The 25,046-nt window shown below is 33.8% G+C and overlaps 1 pseudogene across 1 annotated transcript; it reads left to right on the top strand.

Annotated features, from left to right (window-relative positions):
- Window positions 1-88: 88 nt before the first annotated feature.
- On the top strand, window positions 89-25,046 carry LOC111291971 (phosphoenolpyruvate/phosphate translocator 2, chloroplastic-like; annotated as a pseudogene). The gene is made up of 10 exons (XR_016345903.1): window positions 89-1,235; window positions 1,500-1,622; window positions 1,694-1,847; window positions 2,124-2,209; window positions 2,332-2,416; window positions 2,594-2,713; window position 5,793; window positions 24,482-24,549; window positions 24,695-24,824; window positions 24,970-25,046. The product of XR_016345903.1 is annotated as a phosphoenolpyruvate/phosphate translocator 2, chloroplastic-like (transcript).

Here is a 25,046-nt window from a genome sequence, read left to right as displayed (position 1 = left end):
CGGAAAGAATAATCATCAACTCTTGACAATCAAAGCTTCACTAGAACAACATTGCCAGTTGCCAATTCTATTGTTTCTTTACAAATGCATTTCTGATCCTATTGTCTCATTAGAAATTAAAATTTCACATCCAAAAGTCTTCTATTTGCAGTTTTTATGGTCTCATGGCAAAATGTACTGTTACACTTCATATCTACCATGGAATCTTTCGATTGGATTCCTAGAATGGCTGAAAAATATCCTGGAAATGGATTGTAGGGGATTATCTAGTTGGCAAACTATGAGGTCCGTGGTTTGGATTTCCCTTTTGAAAAGAAGCCCTGATTGTCACATCTTTGTCTTAGCGTCTTTAGTACACATACTAGTGAACTCATGCTATCCATGCATTTCCAGCTCTAGCTAATCACCACCAAATGAAGTTTGCAGAACTTTGGACTAATTGATCTGTTTGGTTTTTGTCCATAGTTTGACATTACCCATAACAAGAAATCAATTTGTTGGAAACTGAACTGCTGACTTCATATATTAGTATGGATAATCAAGCGTTAAAAATGCACTTCTACTTGAATTTGTGGTAAAGATTATAGAATGTATGATTTGCAAGTTTCAACTTGAAAATAAACTGTTCATCACTATCCCCTCAGCCCTTTTGACCTTTGTGTCCAATGTTTTTATCATCTTAAACACCATTTTTGTTAGTGACTTCACAGTTCGGACTTCAAGAATGTGAACCGCAAGACTGATGAAGCTAAATGCCGAGCGCAAAACTAAATGCCTTGTCCTTTCATGCCCCACGTTTTTGTATTCATGTAGGTTTAAAACCCCAACGTCTATGACCTTGCCTTCTTCTTGTAACATACAAAATGCATAGCACTGCGCTCGTTCTTTCTCCTTCAACTCCATTGTTTAAACCTCCAACTAAAAACCACAACCCCAGATACAGTTCGGTATCAAACCCATCTTCTTTAAAGCCATTAGATCTCAGTTCCAGACATGGACATTCATATCAAGAACCTTCTTATCTGTCTTCTTGTTCAGGCTTCAATGCTCTAATCTTTCAGTCATTCCTCATTTCAGATAATAGATGTGATAGTTTTAAGGTCAGAGCAACATCAGTTCCTGAAAACATAGATGACACAAAGGACTCCAGTGGTTTGGCTAGGACCTTGCAGCTTGAAGCCATGTTTGCAATTTGGTATTTTCTGAACATCTACTTCAACATTTTCAACAAGCTGGTTTTATATCTTTTTTTTATTCACAATTTCTTATTTTCACTATAGCTCTAGGGTCATTTCTGAATTCGTGAGGGTCATCCCTTAAATATATTCGCTCACAATTAAGTCAGCAGTGTCTTAGAGAAATGCAATTCAAAGCACCGAGAAAATCTTGAGTTCTGTGATAAATTTTCTCACATTGCTATTGTTAGTTTCGATATACCATTCACATTAAGGCTGATATATTTTAAGTATAATTCCAGTACATTCTTTTTTCTGCTGAAGGTTCCTAAGGTCTATACATTTCCAGCAACAGTTACAGCCTTCCAATTTGGCTGTGGGACTTTGATAATACTTACAATGTGGGCATCTAATCTCTACCATCGACCAAAGTGTACTCGTTCACAGGTACTTTTGTAATTTTCATCACATATCTATATTTCTGTTCTGCAAACAGTATTTTACAAACCAGTTTTCAGGTTGCAGCAATCATTCCATTGGCTGTTGCTCACACTCTTGGCAACCTTTTGACTAATGTTAGTCTTGGTAAAGTTAATGTATCACTCACTTACACAATTAAATCAATGGAGCCCTTCTTCACTGTCTTATTTTTCAGTTCTATTTCTTGTAGAGGTAAGAGTATTGATATAAATACTGCTTGAAATTAGAATATTTATTCTTAATGCTTAAGCGTTCAATTCTGTTCTCCTTCCATCAGAAGCTTTCACAGAAATGAGGAGATTGACTTGTCAAACAAAATTCTTTGATTAATGTGCTCAAGACCCCAGTTGAGTAACTGTGCAAAGTTATAGACACAAATTTACAAATCATGTCATATTTAAGAATTTTTGTTTTATGTTTTGTTTCAGTCCTTTCACTCAGTTTTTCACAATTATTTCATTTTCAAAGTGGCCTACTTTCTGGATAGTGTCCTCCCTCATACCAGTTGTGTGTGGAGTGGCATTAGCCTCATTCACTCAGGCATCTTTTAATTGGTAAGAACCCTTGTCTGATCAACTCATTTAAAAGTTTGATACGCTATCCCTTTACAGAAGCGTGGTCTATGTTCAGTTAAACTCGTTTCTTAAACTTGACTAAGTCTTGTTGTTCTGAACAGGATTGGTTTCTGTAGCGCAATGGCTTCCAATGTGACTAACCAATTGTGTAATTTGCTCGGTAAAAAGTTCATGGTTAGAAAATAGGTAAAAAAACATATAATTCAAGCATAAATAGACAATGGTTTTACATTTTAAATGTCATTGAGTCTCCATTGTTTTATGACAGAAGTATGACAATTATGCTCTTGATTTTACAAAGTGATTTCTAATTTATCTGATTGATTATGTCATCTGGGCTCTAATCCTCACTTTTCTAAGCAGGACACTTTGGACAATATCAATCTCTTCTCTGTACTAACCATAATTTCATTTATCCTATTGGTTCCTGCTGCCATTTTAATGGAAGGTGTCAAGTTCACTCCTTCATTTCTACAATCTGCTGTAAGTAGCTATAGCACATTTAGAAAGCAAATGCTGATGTTGTCTCAAAGCAACAATTAGAGCTTGTTATGTCATAAACATGAAGCTGTTTTTCATTTTCCCTTGAATCAATTCAAACCAAGGTTTGAATGTTGGAGAGCTATGCATAAGATCTCTTCTGGCAGGATTCTGTTTCCACAGTTATCAGCAGGTAAGCCTGTTTGTATCTATTGTAATTTGCTTCTTTATCCTAAAATTATGCAGTTCCTGAGTAATCATAGTAAATATAGCAGTAGGGAATGCCTAATTTCTAGTCCTCTAATCAAAGTTGAAATGCTATGTTTTCTGTTTTGCAGGTCTCACAGATGATACTTGCAGATGGTATCCCCAGTTACACACTGTAGGAAATTGTGTTAAGAGAGTTGTGGTCATCGTTTCTTCAGTTATCTTCTTACAGACGCCTGTTTCACCCATTAATTCCCTTGGTAAAATTGATCATCAACCAATTGTTAAAACATGGCAAATTGACAATTCTTCCTTGATCATCAGCTTTTACATGCACTAATTAAATTGTCATAAAATTGCACTTGTATTCTATTTATATTAAAATATGACTGGTTTGGACTGCAGTGGCTCTTACTGGAGTCTTCTTGTATTCCAAAGCAAAGCGAATGAAGCCAAAGCCAAAGGCTGCCTGAGTTTGTATTAAGTTTTGATGAAAAGAAAAACAAATTGTAGTCTGTATCTAATCATTCAAAAAGAAACTTTAACTCCAATAAGTTAAATGTCAAGTTTTTTCACCGACAAAAGTAATCATAAAATTAACTATTTGAATTAAAGTTTTAATTATGTTAATCATACAGTTATCTTTAAAAATGATATTTAGTAAGTTTTAGATTTAAATCTTGTACTCGCAATTTTTTACTCTATCGAGATCATAGCTTTTGTAAAACAAAGAAAAAAAAAACAAATTCTTATTGCACCCTTTAAAAAAATCGAAATGAAAAGAAAACCTCTCTACAAAAACCAAATGTGAATTGGCCACCTTTTAATCTCTATCTAATCTTAAAATTATTCCAAAGGCAGGTCATTTTAATGTGGCTCCCAGCTATATTGGAAACCAAGCCACTAAGTAGCATGCCCCTGTGAAATATGTTTTACATTTGGTCAAGTCCTTCCAAAATTATCTTATTATCTTTCTTTTTTTTAACCATTAATTTGTTTGATGTAAGGTTTACCAAATTTCATCCTTCTATCACTGTGAAGTCTTTCCAACAAAATCATTAAGTGAACAAAAATTTTGTAATAATTAAAGTAATTTTTAATGATTTTTTTTTGGTCAAAATAAATTTAATTTCCATGCTTCATATTCTTCCAAGTTTGGATGCTCTGTCAATGTCAATATGTAGCATGAACATGGGAAAAATATAGTACCTAACACCCTGACCCGACCTTCAGATATATGATGATAGAACGTCACCTTCTGTCCCGCAGGTATAGAGCTTTTGGCAGAACCCCCTTGCATTTTCAACAAATTTTCCCCTGATTTTCTGTTACAAAATTCTGTTTGGGCTTTTTGGATTTGATCAGATACCCTATTTGATCGACTTGCTTACGATTCTTTCTATCTTTCTTCTTCTTCTTCTTCTTTTTTTTTTTTTTTTAATATTACGGTGCACTGTTTTAGAGCTTTAGGTTCAATTTCACGTAATTGTAAGGAACGTGAAGACCGCGCTTTGTGTTTTAGCTATTGATAATTTAAATTATAATATCATGATATAAATATGATACAAATATATAATATAAAATTAATATTATTTAAAATTTTAATAATTATTATATTTAATTTAATAAAATAAAAAATATATATTTTATATTAATGTCAACGTGATGTAATTTTTTTATAAAATATAATATAAATACAAATACTTAATATAATTTTGACATTATAAAAATACGTTTTAGAGAATATTGGAAAGTGTTTTGCACGCGCAGAGAGAATGTTCTGACGGCAACTGTGGTTATGATAAATACGTGATCACCGAGGGCGGATGCTGTCCGAACATTAAACTACTCATTGTTGGCAATTCCATGTTTGTCTTTATACGGAAGTCTGATTGTAGAACCTTTTTCTGGAACTTTCTACTTGCATTGACAGTGATGGGTGAATAAAAAATTTCAAATTTCATAAGAGAAAAAAAAGAGATAACAATATTTTCTTGGGGCAAATAATATTGGATAGAATATAGCAAGAAATAATTATGTTACATTACTACAATTTTATAATATTCTTTATTCTTGTAGTATCATAGTATTCTAATTTTTACGTCATTATGAATAAAATGATTTGCAGTAATAACAATGCATAATCAACATAAATATGACAACAAATTTTAAAAATCCGATGACTAAATTAATTTCCTTATTTTTTTAATTTGAGAAAAAGAGATTCAAAATTTTTTTTTGAAAATAAAAACAAATGCACAAAGTGCACGAACTTTTCATGCAACTTAGCACAATTCAATTATATATTCAATGATTTTTTTTTTTTGATTCAATGATTTTTCTTAGTTGTACCAAAAGTCACAGAACATGAATTAAATATATATGAGTCTCTAATTGACGCTAAACAATATCACAAACTTAAGATTAATTAGAAATTATCACGTCATCAAATCATGTATATTGAAAATTCAAGAAATTTTAATAAATTTTAAGATACGTGTTGTAAGTTAAATATAATTATGTCAATTCTTGTTATTCATAAAGTAAAGCTATACAAGAAAAATTTGTGTGTAGATAATTTTATCTTAATCATTTTTTCATATTATATTATTATTTATTTCCATAAAATGTTTTAAATTTTAATTTTAATTTAATCTCTTATGAATTTATATTTAATGCCCTATTAATATAATGAAGTCTTTGTCTCAAAAAGTTTCTCACCTACCTCTCATCCAATCGTTAATTAGTTGCTTTTTCCCTTGTAACCTAGATTCCACAGGCTCTTATGATCGGCTGTTTAATTCCTTAAGGCATGTATGTTTGATAAGTCCGTGTACGCATGCATTATTTTCAGTTGAGGTCTCAGTGTCACAAGGGTTCGCTTTCAAATTACTATTAATCATACGGCCAAAATCTATTCTACTGCTCGTCTTAATGGCCAAGTTGGATAGGGCAGTCAAACTAAGTAATGACATCAAATGACAAACTTGTTTCTGTTTGGATATTAATTAACCAAAAGATTACAAGATTAGGAAAAGCTAATATAGCAAAGAACAAAGTTCTATGCAACTACAAACCAAACTGGCAAACCAGCATCTAAAGGATAAAGAACAAAATACCTAAGAAGTTAACAACACCTCACCCTAAGAATCACATGATCATAATCTGCACCACCATACATCGAAAGACCTTTGATTAAAGTAGAACTACAGTATAACTCTCAGCAAGATAAACTTGTAATAATCTGTAAACCAATAAGCATTTGCTTGACCAACTCAATGGGAAGAAAACGTGCATCTGTTACAAGCCCATTCAAAAACCAAAACTTTCCAATTTAGATACAGCATCTCAGGTCTTTCGAAAGACAAAAGGCATGCCCCATCAAATATCCAACAAGCTCTTTTTTACTCAGATTCAAGACCTCCAAGTTCTGCAAAGCAGATAATACTTGAGCAAGAAAAAACCCCCAACCACTAGATTGGCACTTGTATATCATAGGGCATTAACAGATAATATAAAGCTACTGCAATTATTAATCGAGAACTTTAAACTTTATCTTTCTCCCAAACCCTTTGTCAGTTTTGACGCAATTTTTTATGGAATGGATGTGAGCCATTCAAGCATAAGACACTTCAATCTCAAAGATCGAAAGAAAGTGAAACCCAATCTGAAGTAATTAAACTCCTTCCCCATATTAAAGAAATTAGTAAATTTTTCCTCAAAGCATAACTTATTCGCACCGACTCAAAGAAAGAAAACTCCTTCCGTATAATCATTTATTTGGTTGTAGCATATTTCAGCTAATAAACAGGCATTACAGAAGTGAAGATCAAGGTACGTCTTACAGATTAAAAGAGGCAATACAGAGGTGAAGGCGGAGGCCATGACAGTGACATAGATAGTTAGATACTTGCTATTACACACTCTATAAGTACAACATAGTTACCTAGTTGCATATTTATTCTGGAAATTGCATGCATGGACTACATATTTGGCCTCTCTTCCTCTCGACCTCTATTTTACATAGCATCAGCTTCACCAGCATCATCATTGGGTGCAGCAACAGCTGCAGCAATCCCAGCTGCTTCATCAGTTGCAGCAGCCCCAGCAGCCTCAACAGTTGCAGCTAAAACCATATCACTCCCAGATGGCTCGACTGCAGCTTTCTCAACCTCAATAGCGTAAGAACGTGAACGAGGAATAAACTTACCAAACAACATGATTCCATCTTCAGATACGTGGTCATAAATAGTCACCACATCACCAACGCTTAGATCATGAAAATCAACAAAACGTAGCCATTCCTTTTGCAAAACAGGCTTTTTGAAGCCTGTTTTGCGGATGGAGCTAGCAAACGTCCACACTCGCCCACTACTCTCATCCTCAACTGGAAACTCCATTGGACGAGATCTGCTACTTGGGAAGAAGGGAAGACTCTCGTTGGGAGAGCCAATCTTTTGCTGAGATCAGTTGGACTCAGAGGCTTTGAGAGGATCTTTCTCTTCATATCTTCAGTGAATTTGATAAGATCTAGTTTTCAGGGTCTAGGGTTGTCTCTCTCTATTTATGCTTTTTCTCTCGTCAGTGTTAGTTAAGAAAAAGCGTTAACTGGATGTTTGTTTAAGTGGATATAAACATCACAATCATCTATGCCACTAACGAAACATCAACGCCCATGGGGCCTCACGCCCAATCATCACTGTAGAACCGTCTGATAAATTGTGATCGAATGGACTGTATTTGCACTGCTCTAGGTTGAGAGTAGCTATTTTTTTCCTAGGAATACAGATTCTAGAGTGCTTACCAGTGTTGGCTACGGGGCTGTTAGCGGGTCGTTAAGTTATACATCTTCCACGCCTTCTTGTTCTTTTCAAGCTTTTAAATCATTGGAAGCGCGTTGTCCTTTCTTTGTGGACACGACCAGATATAAATTATTTTTTATTCGGTCAATGATTTTGTGTACTACTGGAATTATTGAAATAACTATCAATTACAAGTTAACGTAACAAAGATCATTTTAATTTTTAAAATTTTTTAAATTACAAATAAAATTGACAAAATCTATTTATTAATCTAATGATTTTAAATTAAAATTTAATTAGTAACATCATTTGAGGATAAAAATTTTACAAATAAATCACTTAAATAAGTATAATAAAGAGATAAATTTAGTTATAAAAAAATATACATTAAAATAAACAAAAAATATATAGTATAAAATTAATTAAAATCTCATATTATATATTTACTAACCAAATCGGACACAAAAATTATCCTTCTAAAAATAGCATTGACATGGGTTATAAATCACTAGATTTGGCTTATATTTTGGTACTTGACTATAATTTTCTTTAATCATCACTTAAAACAAATTTTAAGGTATAAGAAACAAGAATCTAACTTTTTAACACAAAGGAAAAAGAAGTCTAGAGGTTTACTAAATGTCAACCTTTTATCACTTTTAAGTCTTTCCATCAAAATCATTAGTAATGTGAAACAAAAAGTTTGTAATAATTAAAGTCATTTTTAATTTTTTTTGTCAAAATAAATTTAATCTCCAAGCTTCATATTTTTCCAAGTTTGGATGCTCTCTCAATGTCAATACTTTAGCATGAACGTGGGAAAAATATAGAACCAAACATCCTGATTCCACCTTCAGAAGGTGACCTTGTGTCGTGCAGGTATAAGGCCTTCGGCTGAGCAAAAGCTTGCCAGCCCTTGGACACTGCTGGTTTCGGATGGCCTTTTTTCCCAAAGGAGAAAAAAATCCAAGACCAATATCCATTTCAACAGGCGAGGTTTGCAATTTCCAGGAAGTCTTAAACATTTCTGGTATGGGGTGGGTGGGGCGAATAATTTATTTGAATAGAATGGTTTAGATATGAGTACAAGTGCACCAACTTTTCATGCAACTCAGCACAACTCAATTATATATTTAATGATTTCTCTTAATTGTACCAAAAGTCACAAAACATGAATTAAATATACATGAGTCTCTAATTGACAATAAAAAATATCATAAACTTAAGATTGGTCAAGAATTATCACATCACTAAATCATGTATCTAAAAAATCCAAAGAATTTTATCAAATTATAAAGTACGTATTTTAAGTCAAATATAATTATGATAATTTTTGTTATTTATAAATTAAAGCAATATAAGAAAACTCTGTGTATGGATAATTCTTTTCTTAACCATTTTTATTTATTTTGTATTTTCATAAAATGTTTTAATTTTAATTTTAACTTAATTTATTATAAATTTATATTTAATATATTATTAATATATAAATGCTTGTAATAGTTCAAAATTTCTTCATTCAATCAATCCCGAAATTTTCACATATTAAACTTTCCGTATGTCATCATTGCTTTTGTTAAAAACAAAAAAAAAAAAAAAAATTATCGCAGTAAGAATAATACTTAATTGATTCAACCAACCAAATAGAATCTCCCCGTACAAATATCGTGACAATAATAGATGAAATCTAGCAAATTAAGACCCAATGATGCTTCCAAAAAAGTGCAAAATACGAAAACTAGGTTACCCATCTTGGAATATTTCTTACATACACATACTAAACATCAACTTACATCTTGGAATGAAAATGTGTGAAAAATATTAAAATAACCAAAGATTACATCCATTCATTAAAGTCTAAAATCAGACTAGTCCATCTTAAATCACTCCAAAACAAGAAAGCGAATAAATAAACATTAAAAAAGGAAGCCACCATGAAAATTTTGTCTCCAGTATCCCAAGGTTTTTTATCTACTTTTATTTAGACTTATTAATTTATGTTAACGTATCATATAAAATATTATATTTATATTATATTTTATATAAAAATTATGTGTTATAATTTATTTTAATATAAAAATATAAAATATAATTTTTTAATTATATTAAATATATATAATTTTTTAAAATTTAAATTTTAAAAATTTATTATTTATATTATTTTTATATTATATCATATTTTAAATTATTAAATCTGTTTTTACAAGACTAAATTTAAATGCAACTCATTCTTCTGTATGGCCTATCTATCCCCCACAAGCTGCTTTTTCCCTTGAAATCCAGATTCCAGGGGCCGTTATATGAGTTTTCTATCGGCTGTTTAATGCTTTAATGCTGTATTTGATAATTCCACCTATGCATCATTTTCACGGGGTCCCACCGTGTCCTTGTCAGTTTTTTTCGGAAAGCAAAGCTCCAACTGCTATTCTGACCGGCAATGAAAGCTTTTTCTCTATTCTTTGTGGACATGACTAGATATAAATTGTTTTTTTATTCAGCTTTCTCCAGTTGTGTGGCTGTATTTATATATCTTTTGTTGTAAGCGTTTGACAATATATACATTTTTAATTTCGACGCATTGAGTTTTTACTTAAGTAGAAATGTATAAATATATTTCGTTTATTGATTAATTTGGATTTCTTTTTTTCAATAAATTTGTATTTTTTTATAAAATATATTAATTACATATATGATAACAACAAGGCTTCGCTTTCAAATTATTTTTAACAAAAAATTATTTGATATATTGATGGTATAATTTTTTAACTTCATAAACAAAATAAAGATAATAAAACATGTTTTTGTTATTAATTATTTTAAATGTATAAATCATAAATATCATTATTTTAATTTCATTTATAAAATTAAAAAATTTTAGTATCAATTTTTCATTATTAATCATAGCAAAATCTATTCTATTGTTCGTCTTAATATGGCCAAGCTGGTTAGGACAGTCAAACTAAGTAATGTCAAGAATGGCAAACTTGTTTCATTGACTTTATTAACTGATGCACTTTCCTAGAAAGAACTTTGTAGTTTAGATAAATTAAGCAGGTGTGTTAGAGTTGATATGTATTTGGCTTGGTGGTAATCAGGCCCTGACCCTCTACCATGTAGGTCGGTTTTGACTGCTTTTTCTGTTTCTTCTTACCTGTGTGGCTATAACTGGTCTTTCTTTGTACTCTTCATGTATCCAGACCAGTTAATAAAATTTGGGTTAGCAAAAATGCAAATGCTTAATTGTGAGTATAGATTTGTCATTCTTATTTCTGTTACCTTCTCTTTTATTCTCTTCCCTTGATTGCCAATTTGATGAAAGACATTCTGCAGGGTGCATTTTCTTGATGCAGCTGGTGATTGCAATTATATGAAGATTACATTAGCATTAATCTCAAGAATTGAGTACAAAATCATTGGGTCGCTATGAATTATTCCATGTTGTGATCGTATAATTGTACAAAGTCAAGCCATAAAACACTTTATTCTCAAAGATCCAAAGAAAGTGAAACCCAATCCGAAGTAATTAAACTCTTTCCACATAATAAAGAAATTAGTAAAAATTCCTTAAAGCATAACTTATTCCCACCGACTCAAAGAAAGTAAACTCCTTCCATAAAATCATTTGTTTAGTTGTAGCATATTTCCGATAAACAGGCACTACAGAAGTGAAGTTCAAGGTACGTATTACAGATTAAAACAGGCACCACAGAGATGAAGGCGAAGGCCATGACAGTGACATAGATACTTGCTATTACACACTCCATGCGTACAACATAGTTATTTATTTACTAGTAGCATATATATTAATAACATAGGGATCCCAGTCTGGAAATTGCATGCGTGGACTACATATCATATACGTATTACAAGGGCGGCTGCTAGCTTATGGCAATACAACTAGAAACCAAATAGATTTTGGCGCCTCTTCCTGATCTCAACCTCTACTTTATATTATATCAGCTTCACCAGCATCATCGTTCGGTGCAGAAACAGCGGCGGCGGCATCAATATTAGTCCCCCCAGCAGCTTCAGCTGTTGCAGCTAAAGCTATATCAGTCCCAGATGGCTTGACTGCAGCTTTCTCAACCTCAATAGCGTAAGAACGTAAACGAGGAATAAACTTACCAAACAACATGATTCCATCTTCAGATACCTGCTCATAAAGGGTCACCACATCACCAACACTTGGATCATTAAAATCAACAAAATCTCGCCATTCCTTTTTAAAAACAGGCTTTTTGAAGCCTGTTTTGCGGATGGAACAAGCAAACGTCCACTCGCGCCTGCTACTCTCATCCCTAACCGGAAACTCCATGGGACGAGATCTGCTGCATGGGAAAAAGGCAAGACTCTCCGTGGGGATAGCCAGTCTTTTGCCGATATCTGTTTGACTTAGAGGCTTCGAGAAGATCTTTCTCTTCATATCTTCAGTAAACTATTGATGAGATATACTTTCAGACCAGGGTCTGGCAGACTAATTAGTTTTCTCTCTCAGTCTCATATATATATATATATATAGATATAGATATTCGCTACATATCCTGTTTACTTGTGGAAATAAAAAACATCACAATCAAAAAAGCGAATCTCATTAAATATTGACTTTAAGCAATTTATTTGTGGGATATACAAACATCAAGGGAATTCATGTGGTATGAAAACGACTATTATAAAAAGAAAAACGACTATTTTCTTAGAAAAATAGTAAAATAGTGTATAATAATATAATAAAGAAAAACTAGTAATCTAGTCCCGTCTTTTTACAAAAAAAATTACCCGAGAGGCTGTAGCATGCATAATCTTAAACTCGTTGTTTACGCCGCAGGTATATTTTTTATTTCTCTTCATCACAGGACTCCTCTACTAAAAGTTGCCCTGAGCCTAATTGTATACCCTCACAACTTTAACTATTGATGGAATTTTTAATGTATTTGCCAGTGTTACTTCATTGAAATCCAAAATAAAAAGTGCGCATATTGCCGTGCATATTAAAACGACTAGGTAATAGTTTGTCCACTTTTTGTTTTGAAATAATTATCAAATATATATTTTTTATTTCTTCTCACAATCAATTTTTTCTTCTTTTCATCATAAAAGTTTGATATGGTAAATTTCAAAATTAAATATAAAATTTTTTTTCATGATATATCACACGTGTAAATTTTAGTTTTTATATTAAAATAATATATACTTTTAAAAGCATATGTAATTGCAAACAAGAGATTAACTTTCTCATTGATATTTGTATATAATTTTATTTTCATAATTTAAAGCTCTCATAATGTTTATTTAGATTCTTTCATATTAATTTGTATATAGACAGATTTTGTAATTTTAAACTACAAATTATAGGTGATTATGAATATTTTTTTTATCTATATATAATATAGAAATTAGTATAAATTAAAATTTTAAATTATAAAAAATATAATAAAAAAGGGGCAAAAAAAAACTAGTTACATAATAAATAAACAAAACATTCATATTTTCTTTTTTTTTTTTATTCAAGTAGAAGGATAATTTTCCAAACGTGCCCTAATTATTAAGAAATCTAAATCACCACTTTAGTTTTTAAAGGATAACTAAAATAAATGCCCGCCTTTTGCATCGAGACCTAAATAATCTAATGCTAACACATAATTATGAAATATTAAACAGATTTATAGAAGTTGATAGATATTACAATATTTATAGATTTATATAATTCAATGCCAAAAAAAAATCAAGTTGATAGAAATTAGTACATAATGCAATACTAATTAGAAAGTAAGACATAAAGAAATAAATTTGTTATTATTATTTTTTTCCCTTTTATATCAAGCCTTTCAACGTTTTAAATAAATGATTTGCTATAAAAGAATTTTTTTTTTTTAAATAAATAAAGAACAGGAAAAAGAAAGAGGAAGAAAAGGTGTTGCTACTGACCCGGTCCAACCCGTATGGCCAATTCCAATCTTGTAGCAGATCAGGCCCAAGTATCCCTTGGACACTGCTGCTCTCGGATGGCCTTTTTTGTTTTTTTTTTTTTTTTTTCCGAATGGAGCAAACAATTAAATGGCCACCTGTACCCAGTCTCATTGTCAACAACCGAAATTCTACAGCATGACTTCCTTATATAGAAACGAGGAATTAAAGGAACCCATACTCTTCATTGAGATAGACAACGTCTTGAAGGTATCAGTTCGAGAGAGTGCCTTTGAGAAAATCCTTCTTAATTCTCTCGGCAGCTATGGTACGTAAACACCAGGAAGTGGTAATTATATATTGATATATAGCAAATTAAAGCTGAGGATGATGCTTGAAAAATCCAAGACCAATATCCTTTCAACAGGCGAGGTTTGCAAGTTTCAGGAAATCGTAAACATTTCTGTTATATGATAGGTGGGGAGAATAATATATTTGAATAGAATTGTTTATATATGTGCACAAGTGCACGAACTTTTCAGTCAACTCAGCTCAATTCAAGTATATATTCAATGATTTTTCTTAATTAATTGTGCCAAAAGTCAAAGAACATGACTTAAATATACATTGACACTAGAAGGGACTGTACTGAACATTTCCATCACATAGAGGGGACTACTGACAGATTTAAAACCAAATGAACACTATATTTACAAAATGTTGTTTCAGAGTATGTATATTTCTTTTGCGGTATTATGCAATAAAAAAAAAAAGCACTGTCATGCTTGGAACTGTAGATCCATCAGATCCACCATGACTCGATCGACTTGGATGGTATTGTCCTTTCATCTCAATTCTAATCCTCTACTTTATTAGCCACTAGCTTCTGCAACTTATATATAAGTATCATAGAGTATTGGAAGGTTATCAGCCAGCATGATCAACACCAGCTCTAGTCCTGGAGGGCTTGATAGCCCTCTAAACCTCAACAGTCAACACTATAGCATGAACGAGGGGAAACACTACCAAATACCTTAATCCCATCGTCAGATTTTTGCTGATGAAACGTGATTTTATCACAAACATTGAGACCTTTAGCACGAACAAAGTCTCGCCAACCGTTTTGTAGAACTGGTTTTGCATAGCCCGTCTTCCAGAGGGAGCAAACAAAAGTCCGGCTGCAGTCATTGTCTCCCTAACTAGTAACTCCAAGGAATTGCCTCCACAGAAACGAGGTAAGAAGGCTAGACTCTTCGTTGGAATAGCCTATCTTTTGCATATGTCAGTGTGAGTTAGGGGCTTTGAAAAGACTCTTCCCTTCATTACTGAAGACATATATGGTACTGATTACTGAACGTATTTGCTGACTTTGAATTGAACCAGGGCTCTCTATCAATCCATCTATTTATTGAAGCAAGGGTTTCTGTCTCTTATGACCAAGCCAAGATTAACGATATTATTTATATTCATGTTTTCCTGAAAGGTGAAACGATCCAAAGCAAAGTCTTGACAAAATGTGAACATAAAACCGAGTATGGATGACTTAATGTCTTAATCTCACACAAGGAAACAATAAAAAAGATGATAGCATTCAACGATTTTATTAATGCAAGGGTTCCGATCAGTGCTGAGGATGATTGGTAGTAATGGAAAGAAAACTAATCTCTGTGTTAGTTGTGAGATTTAATTTAACGAAATTGTGCCGCAGATTCTCCCAAGGAACCAATTTTTTATTTTAATGATGAAGATTGAGGATAAAGTTTAAGTGTGTGTGTGTGTGTGTGTGTGTATAATTACATTAGTAATGGAGCGATACAACTTAAGAATGCAATCCTTGGAGTTGGAGTGTATAAGCAGCGACTTCTGCTTCCTGGCTAATTCATAATTAATCAGGACAAGGTGGATTGCATTGCATTGAGCATTAGCCTAGGTCTTTGTGTCGCCCTTTTGTCATTAAAATTGATAAGTTGATGGAGGAAAAATATACAGTAGGTTATACAGACCCAATGTTTAGATAGGATGGAAGGTACAAAATTAGTAAAAATGAAAGATAATGCTCAAAACATTTGGTTTAATTGGTTGATGCATAACCTTTTTCTCAAAGTTTCGAGGTCTCAATTCTTCAAATAACAATAATTAAAATAATGACAAATCAATTACTGAATTCTCCCAACAAATATTTGTATGATTAAATGGGTATTTTATTATATATTTTATGGAAATAGAGAGATGTCGACGGGTATAGCTAACCACTATGAATTTAGTATATATTATATTATTGTTACCAGCCAGTACTAATTTTCATACAAATAGAAAATATCAGAAAGAAAACCCACAGATAAGCACTGACTTTTACAGTGGAAAAATATTTAAAGCCATAAAATCCCGTATTCTTAATCACAAATTACCCTACTTTGAATGATATTGTAGCATATCCTAAATGATGAGCAGTTCTAGGCGTAGGGGGGACTCATTGTTTTCTCACAATCTCGATACGATGGCGAGAATGAGGTAAAATGGAGCCAAATATCTTGATTCCATCTTCAGCTTCTTGTGCTTCATAAAATGTTACCTTATCACCAACGTTAAGACATTTAGCTACAGACATTTAGTTGAAAAACCGGTTTTTGCGGATGGAGGAAACAAAAGTCCAGCACTTCCCATTCCCATCCCGAACCAGCAATTCCAGGGCATGGCCTCCACGAAAACGAGGGAGAAATGCAGGACTCTTGGTTGGGATAGCCAACCTTTTCATGATATCAGTGCCAGTTAAACCACTTTGAGAATAAGACCCTTCTCTTCTTTGCTTGGTTTTGTATGGCTTTTGAATCCAGGATCAGTTGGTAGTAGCTGAATTATTTACGTGAGTTTTGAATATCCTTTTGCTTAATCTCTCCCTTGATTTTTGTGTGCATTTATAGCAGAAAGGGGGGTTGGCTAGAGAGAACAAAAATTGGAGCCCCCTGCCTTTTTCTAGAAGCTGATCGTGGCCGAATCTTCCTCTCACTTTACCTATCCACACGTTCTCTTTGTTAAAATATGAGAGAATTTTAACAATGAAGTAGTATATATTAAGAGGACGTACCGCAACGGTTAACCTTTTTCACATTTTTTTGTCCTACTTGAATTATTAAAATAAATATCAATTACATGTTAATGTAATAAGGACAATTTTAATTTAAAAAATTTTAAAATTACAAATAAAATTGACAAAATTGATCTACTAATTTAATGATTTTAAATTAAAATTTAATTAACATCATCTAAGGATAAAAGTTTTACAAATAAATCACTTAAATAAGTATAATAAAGAGATAAATTTAATTATAAAAAATTATAAATAAAATAAACAAAAAATATAGAGTATAAAGAGAATCATCACTTAAAATAAATTTTATGATACAAGAATCTAACTTTTTAACATATAGGGAAAGGGAATATATCTAGCTTTTTATGAAGTCACCACTTTATCTGTGACTGACATTTTGGTATTTCACAATTATACATTTATGTTTCAATGAACCTAGACAACTTGATTATAAGTAGCCTGTCCTTGACCATGAATCATCAGCACTCAGCCCAATATTGATATACCAAATTAAAGAATATGGCAATACCCCACCGTGTGACTCATTGATATATCCCAACCTTGCTGTAACAACTCTAATTATAAGTACCCCACCCTGTGACTCATCAGCGATACCCACGACTATGAGTCATCATCAATTTGGTTAATCACTATTCTCTAAATTAGACCATGAGTGATCAGCAATGAGCCCAAGATTGATATATCACCTATATATTAAAATTATTGTCCATAAGTCAAGCTTGAACATAAGTATATATGAATTATCTCAAATCTAATTGATATATATATATATATAAATATATATCAAAATTCTTTGTTTAAGGTTCAGCTTAACTTAGTTTAATTAAATAATATTTCAAATCGAGTTCGAATTAAAAATTTTGTTTAGGACTTGAGCCAAATTAACTTATTTATTTATAAATTTAAACTTAGATAACCTAATTAAAAATAACGGAGAGAACTAGAAGATTTAATAAAACACAAATTTTGTAGAAATTAAATAGTCGAAAGTTCGTCAAAATATTTAAGGATGCATATTCGAAACATTACAAATTTAAATAACAGACTTTAAAACACACAAATTAACCTTAACAGGCAAAGTACTTAGCCCTATGGATGGTCACGAGAAAATGACTTAATCTTGTCTTTTCCTTTATTATCATTCTCGCTAAAATACTTTGATCCAAACCATAATTAAAAAGTTCTTGCAAATTTCAGCAGCTGATGATTAAAGATTTCCTTGAGAGATCATCTCTAGCAAATCCAGCTCCTTTTTCAAGGAATCCATTTCTAGGGGAATCTCAAAATCCATGGCATTGCTCTCTTCAACAACAGAACCACAGGGATTAAACTTCCAAGCTAGCAGTGCAGCTTTGATTACAATTAGAAAAAACATTTGCGTCGAAAGAGAAACTCATGGGTTGATGATGATCAGCTGCTTGATCATTACAAACTACAACTTGCCAATATGTTGGGTTGAAATCCGAGGTTAAGAGTTGAACTAGGTGTGGGTTTGTTTTCATCTCAGGATTGGTAATTTCCAACACCCTTTTCCTTTTGTCTTTTCGGGTTGAGGTCGTTGAGCTAACTGACTTGATGTAGTTTTGCAAACGAGAGCCTTTAGGGTTGGAGTGTTTACCTTTGCGCCTTGAGCATTGCCTTCGCTTAGTTGCATTCCAATGATTCTTTTCTTTATAGTGCTCTCAGTGCGTCCTGGGAGTCTCTTGGCTATCTCAGCCCACTTGTTTCCTATTTCTTTATGTGCTTGAATCAATATCTTATCTTCTTCTTCACTCCATGAATCCTTCTGCAAAAACAACAAGCCATATATTTTTGTGCCAAGAATCAACACTGAAGAAAAACCCTTGAATTCGGAATAAGTTTTTTTTTTTTGTTTACATTTCTTTTTTTTTCTTTTTCGAAAAACTATATTTATTGGATAATGGGACCGAAAGTACAAAACGGGAGTAACTAAAAGGGAAACTCCACAGAGCAATTGACAACAATTTTAATGGCAACAATTATTTCAGCCAAGCTACCAAGTCTGGTGATCGAAAGACCCCTGCTTTGGCTAGTCCATCAGCAATAGATTTAGCCTCCCGAGGAATGTGATTGAACGAGACTCCTTTAAGATGACTTTTAAGCATGTCGATGTGATTCGCAATGTGCTTCATTGGCCAAGGAACGCCGGAGCTACCACTAGCCCAGAGAACTACATTAATAGAGTCACTCCCCACAACTAAATAGTGAGAAATAGCCCATTCTGAAGAAGCGAAAAAACAAAGACCTTCTTTGATAGCCATGAATTCAGCAAAGTTGAAGTCCTCAATACCAATGAATTTCGAAAAAAACTCCTTTAAAAGAGCCATGGTGGTCTCTCAAGAGTCCGCCTACTGCAGCTGGCCCAGGTTTACCAAAAGCGGACTCACCAGTATTAATCTTCGTAAAGCAAGGATTAGGACATGTCCAAGAGACTGCAATTTTAGCTCTGGAAGTAATGGGAGCGAAGCGGATGTATTGGGGGTTAAGAAGAAAGTCATTGACAGAAGCTACTACTGAGGGCCATTTTCCTTTGCTCCAATTTGCGAGGCGCACTTTTATTATATCAAATAGCTGTGTAAAGTCAGGTTCTCTACCTTGGAAGATGATCTCGTTTCGTTGTAGCTAAATAGACCAAAGGATCACAAAGAAAAACATTCCTCAGATTCTGTTGTTTTGCTTAGGATGGAGAAGATTTTGCCAAGAATTAAGGAAAGAGGATGGATCTCCTGGGATGGCCCAAGAGACTTCCCATACTTCACTATATGCCATCCAAACTTTCCACAGGAATTGGCAGCTAAACATTAGGTGATTAACAGATTCAGCTTCAGTTTTGCAGAATGGACAAAAAGCTGAGTTGAATTCTATAAGCCTCTTTTTAGAAGCTCAGTTTTGACTGCCACCTTGCCGTTGATAATCTGCCAACAAAAAACTTCAACGTTGGAGGGAGCAATTCCAGACCAAACCGCTTTCCATATGTTGTTTGAGTGGGGTGTCCTATTGTAGAAATAGTTGCAGAAGGTTTTCGATGAGTAAGTTCCAGATGTGGAGGCCTTCCAAATGACTTTGTCTGGATTAGTAGCATGTGGTATGTAACAGATAATTAGTGAGAAGAAGCTGTCCCATTGCAATAGTTCCCAATCGAATAATCTTCTACGGAGGCCAATGTTCCACAGTCAATGATTGTTAACCCAGATTCCATACTCCGCAATATAACTATTTTTGTTGACAGCAAGGGCATAGATTCGAGGGAAGTGGACTGAAAAAGTTATGCCTTCAATCCATTCATCTGACCAGAATTTGATGCTAGTACATCGGCCAAGCGAGAACCCAATATTTGTAGAAATCACTGAATGGAATTGATTAAAGGGGTTTAACAGTTTTTTAATATGGGAGCAGACTAGTGAAGCCTTAGGTGAAGCTGGGGGTAGCAGGTTTGTAGGATCAGACCCGGTTTTCACAGAGATAACTCTCCTCCAGAGACAATCCTGTTTATTGGCGTAACGCTAGATCCATTTGTTTAGCAGACCCCTATTTTTGAGTTTGAGATCACATATACCTAGGTCTCCAAAGTTTTTCCCTTTGCAAACTATGTCCCAATTTACCCAATGTGTTTTGTTGTTGCCCTGGGCACCAGACCAAAGAAAGTTTCTTTGGATTTTATCAATTTCTGTCTTGACACTGGTAAGGATTTGACATAGGGACAGGAAATAAATTGGGAGGCTAGTAAGAACTGATTTAATTAGGGTGACTCTGCCTGCAATAGAAAAAAACTTAGTTTTCCAAGAAGAGAGTTTGTTTCTCACCTTATCAATGACCGGTTGCGAAGTTGAAAGAGAGTTGGGGCTAGCTCCCAACGGAAGTCCCAAATATGTTGTGGGGATTTGATCTGCCCTGCATTTGATAGAACTGGCCCGTCTCATTAAGATATGATTGTCAACATTAACCCCTATTAAACAGCTTTTAGAAAAGTTAATCTTTAGTCACGATATAATTTGGAAGCCTTTCAGAATTCTTTTGATGTTCAAAGCTGTTCGAGGTTGGGTTTACAGAACAAAATTGTATCGTCTGCAAATTGAAGATGTGTTATCTTAAGGGGGTTGCTTCCAACATCAACACCTTGAAAGAGACCCATCGAAGTATCTTTCCTAGAAAGGGTACTAAAGGATTCAGCAGCCTAATTAAAAAGGAAAGGAGATGGACAACAACACCGAGATGGAGGCTGTTGATAGACATTTGAACATCCATCCTCGCCATTTAGAACTAAACCCCATACAAGTCATGATTATGTCCAGAAAGCTCCAATCTACACTGTCGAAGGCTTTTTCGAAGTCAACCTTGAAGATGAGGCCACCGGTTCCGTTTTTTCTCATTGTGTCGAGTGTCGACCACTTCGTTGGCAATTTGTGAGCAATTCAAGATTTGTCTGCCCTTAATAAAAGCAAACTGGTTAACTCCTATCACTGAACTCATTACCTTTTTCAACCTGTTGGCAAGGACTTTTGCAAGAATTTTGTAAACACTCCCCACTAGACTGATTGGTGTAAAGTCAGAGAGAGTTGACAGCCCTTTGCGTTTCGGTACTAGGTGATGAACGAGGAATTCATATTTTTGTTGAAGGTGCCAGGGGAATAAAAGTTGTTCATAAACTTCATAACTTCTCCCTTTAGCAGAGGCCAGAATGTCTTAAAGAAGTCCAAGTTAAAGCCGTCTGGACCTGGGGCCTTATTGCCATCACAATCTTGAACTGCTGCCCAGATTTCATCCTCGGAGAATGGTGCTTCCAGAACGGAGCCTTGGTCTTCAATAATTGTCTTAAAGGGACAATCAAAACTCTTGAGTTTGATTGGATCGTTGAAGCTATACAGCTTGCTGAAGTAATTGATCACTACTGAATGAATATCCTTTGGTTCACAAATTTCCTTCCTATTGATCAAGAGCTTGTCAATTCTGTTGGTGTGCCTTCTGTTGGATGCGATCAGATGGAAGTACTTGGTGTTACGATCACCAAATTTGATCCATTGTGATCTGGATTTTTTGAACCACGAGCGCTTCTCCATTTTATAGGGGTACCACAATTCATTCCTCAGGTTGGCCAGTGTGGAACGCTGTTTATTGGAGAGCCTACATGCTTCATCCTTTTTCTCCAACTCATCTATATCTACCTCCACTTGACTAATTCTTTGGGCGTCTTTATTGGCATGATCCTGCTGCCAATTTTTAACAATAAGTTTGAGGGTTTTTAAGCGGTTGAAAATTCCAGGAGCCTTGGAAGAGTCTGTGGTTGCTTGCCAAGAACTATTGATCATTTCAAGAAACTGAGCATCGTCCATCCAATGCGAGAAAAGCCTAACTGACTTAAGGCCCCAGTTCTTGTCCTCAACCGATAAGCAGAATGGGTTGTGATCAGACAGAGATTTGGGAAACAAGTTTTGATGGAGTGTGGGGAATTTGGTGAGGAGTTCACTACTGAGCAAAAAACGATCTAGTCTGCACATAGTTGGGACTTCTTTGTTGTCAGACCAAGTGAACAGGCCGCCATTTAATGGGAGATCAACAAGGTCCATAGAGTTGATGAAGTTGACAAAGGAAGACATAGAAGCAAGGTCGTATGAAATACCCCTTTTTTCCTCTAGACATTTGATAATGTTGAAGTCACCTCCAATACACCACAAATTAGAAGGGTTAAGCAAGTTTTTAACATCAATCAATTCATTCCTTAGGTTGTTCCTCTCAGCTGGGTCATTAGGAGCATAAATGTTAACAAAGATACAGGGGATATTTAAAGCACTGATAGTACCTTGGAGGAGTATGAATCTGTGGTTGATGGAGGAGCTTTCGACAGTGAAGAATTGTTCTGACCACAGGGAAATCAAACCTCCAGATCTACCATTTGAACCTACCCATTCTCCTTTAAAAGCATCTCTGCTCCATAGATATTTCAAAATCCTGGAATCGGTTGTGCTGAGTTTTGTTTCTTGCAGAAATATCATTGACAGGTTCTTTTTGGAAATTAATTTCTTCACAGCCTTTTTCTTTATTCTGCTTCCTAAGCCCCTAACATTCCAAGAGATAATTTTAACCATGGAGAGAAAAGAGAACACCCATACCCAGAAAGCTGGTCACGAGAGCTTAACCCGAGCCTAGGCCTCCGTCCCTTTCAATGATTGGAGACTCTAATTGCTGTAGGCGCTTTACTACTTAAGCTTTGTCTGACTCAAACTTCAAGCCTAGAAGAGAGCAGACCTCCCAAGTTTTCTCTGCTCCGCGCCTAATTACTTTGTTTCTACATCTAATGTTTTCATCGGATACTGAGATTTCATCATCCTGAAGCTCCGAGTTGCGAGCGCCGAATAGTAGTTCTGTCAGTTTCCTTCTTCTCGTCGTAGTTGTTTACATTTCTATTGTGTTTGTATATATAAAAATTAGGCATAGTTTGTTCAAGATAGACTTCAATGAGAAAAAAAGTTATTTGCATCATGCTGATACAGCAGCTATGTACTTAAAATCGCTAAAAAAAGATACTAAATTTAGGCGAAACTCGAAAACACCCAACCCTATTAAACAAAAAATTTTACATGCATTATTTAAAGCATGGGAATTTCATTTTTGATCCCCCATGTTCTTTTTCTTAAGAAAAAGAAGTTTAGGGTTCAACAATCATATGCTAAAACCGAAAAAAGAAAGTTAAGAGAATAGATGTCTATAAATATATATATTTATTTACTTAAAGGGTCTTAAAAATACATATGTGAACATTAATATCATTTTAAAAACAAAACTAATAAATATTTTTTGTTAACTTTTAAATTTTATAATTTATTTTGATAATAAGATCTAATTAATAAAATTTTGATGTAACCTAACATTTCCTAGCATGACAATACCTTGTCACGCCGTAATTATAAATGTGCAAAGTTATAGACATAAATTTACAAATCATGTAAAATTTAAGAATTTTTGTTTTATGTTTTGTTTAAGTTCTTTGACTCAGTTTTTCACAATTATTTCGTTTTCACAGTGGTTGGATAGTGTCCTTCCTCATACCAGCGGTAGTTGGAGTGGAATTAGCCTCATTCACTGAGGCATCTTTTAATTGCTAAGAAACATTGTATGATCAATTCATTTAAAAGTCTGATAAACTATCCCTCCATAGAAACATGGTCCATGTTCAGTTAAACTCGTTTCTTAAACATGACGAAGTCTTGTTGTTTTGAAACAGGATTGGTTTCTGTAGCGCAATGGCTTCCAATGTGACTAACCAATAGCGTAATGTGCGCAGTAAAAAGTTCATGGTTAGAAAAGAGGTAAAAAAAATATATAATTCAAGCATAAATTTACAAGGGTTTTACATTTTAAATGTCATTGAGTCACCGCTGTTTTATGACAGAAGTATGACAATTATGCTCTTAATTTTACAAAGTGATTTTTAATTTATCTGATTGATTATGTCATCTGGGCTCTAATCCTCACTCTTTAAACAGGACACTTTGGACAACATCAATCTCTTCTCTGTAATAGCCATAATTTCGTTTGTCCTATTGGTTTCTGCTGCCATTTTAATGGAAGCTGTCAAGTTCACTCCTTCATATCTACAATCTGTTAAGTAGCTATAGCACATTTAGAAAGCAAATGCTGATGTTGTCTTAAAGCAACAATTAGAGCCCGTTATGTCATATACATGAAGCTGTTTTTTTTTTTTTTTTTTCTCTTGAATTAATTCAAACCAAGGTTTGAATATTAGGGAGCTATGCATAAGATATCTTCTGGCAGGATTCTGTTTCCACAGTTATCAGCAGGTGAGCCTGTTTATATCTATTGTATTTTGCTTCTTTATCCTAAAATTATGCAGTTCCTGAGTACCAATAGTAACTATAGCAGAAGGGAATGCCTAATTTCTAGTCGTCTAATCGAAGTTGAATTGCCATGTTTTCGGTTTTGCAGGTCTCTTATATGATACTGCAGATGGTATCCCCCGTTACACACTCCGTAGGAAATTGTGTTAAGAGAGTTGTGGTCATCGTCTCTTCGGTTATCTTCTTTCAAACCCCTGTTTCACCCATCAATTCCCTTGGTAAAATTGTTCATCAACCAATTGTTAAAACATGGCAAATTGACAATTCTTCCTCGATCATCAGCTTTTATATGCACTAATCAAATTGAAAAAAAATTGCACTTATATTCTATTAATATTTAACTGTGACTGGTTTGGACTGCAGGCACTGCAGTGGCTCTTACTGGAGTCTTCTTGTATTCGAAAGAAAAGTGGATGAAACCAAAGCCAAAGGGTGCCTGA

The sequence above is a fragment of the Durio zibethinus genome, chromosome 10 (assembly GCF_047325235.1).
Source record: "Durio zibethinus cultivar Kanyao isolate XHJ-2024 chromosome 10, ASM4732523v1, whole genome shotgun sequence".
NCBI classification, from domain to species: domain Eukaryota; kingdom Viridiplantae; phylum Streptophyta; class Magnoliopsida; order Malvales; family Malvaceae; genus Durio; species Durio zibethinus.
Note: the sequence above shows the minus strand (reverse complement) of the source record. Positions and strands in the feature narration are given on the sequence as shown.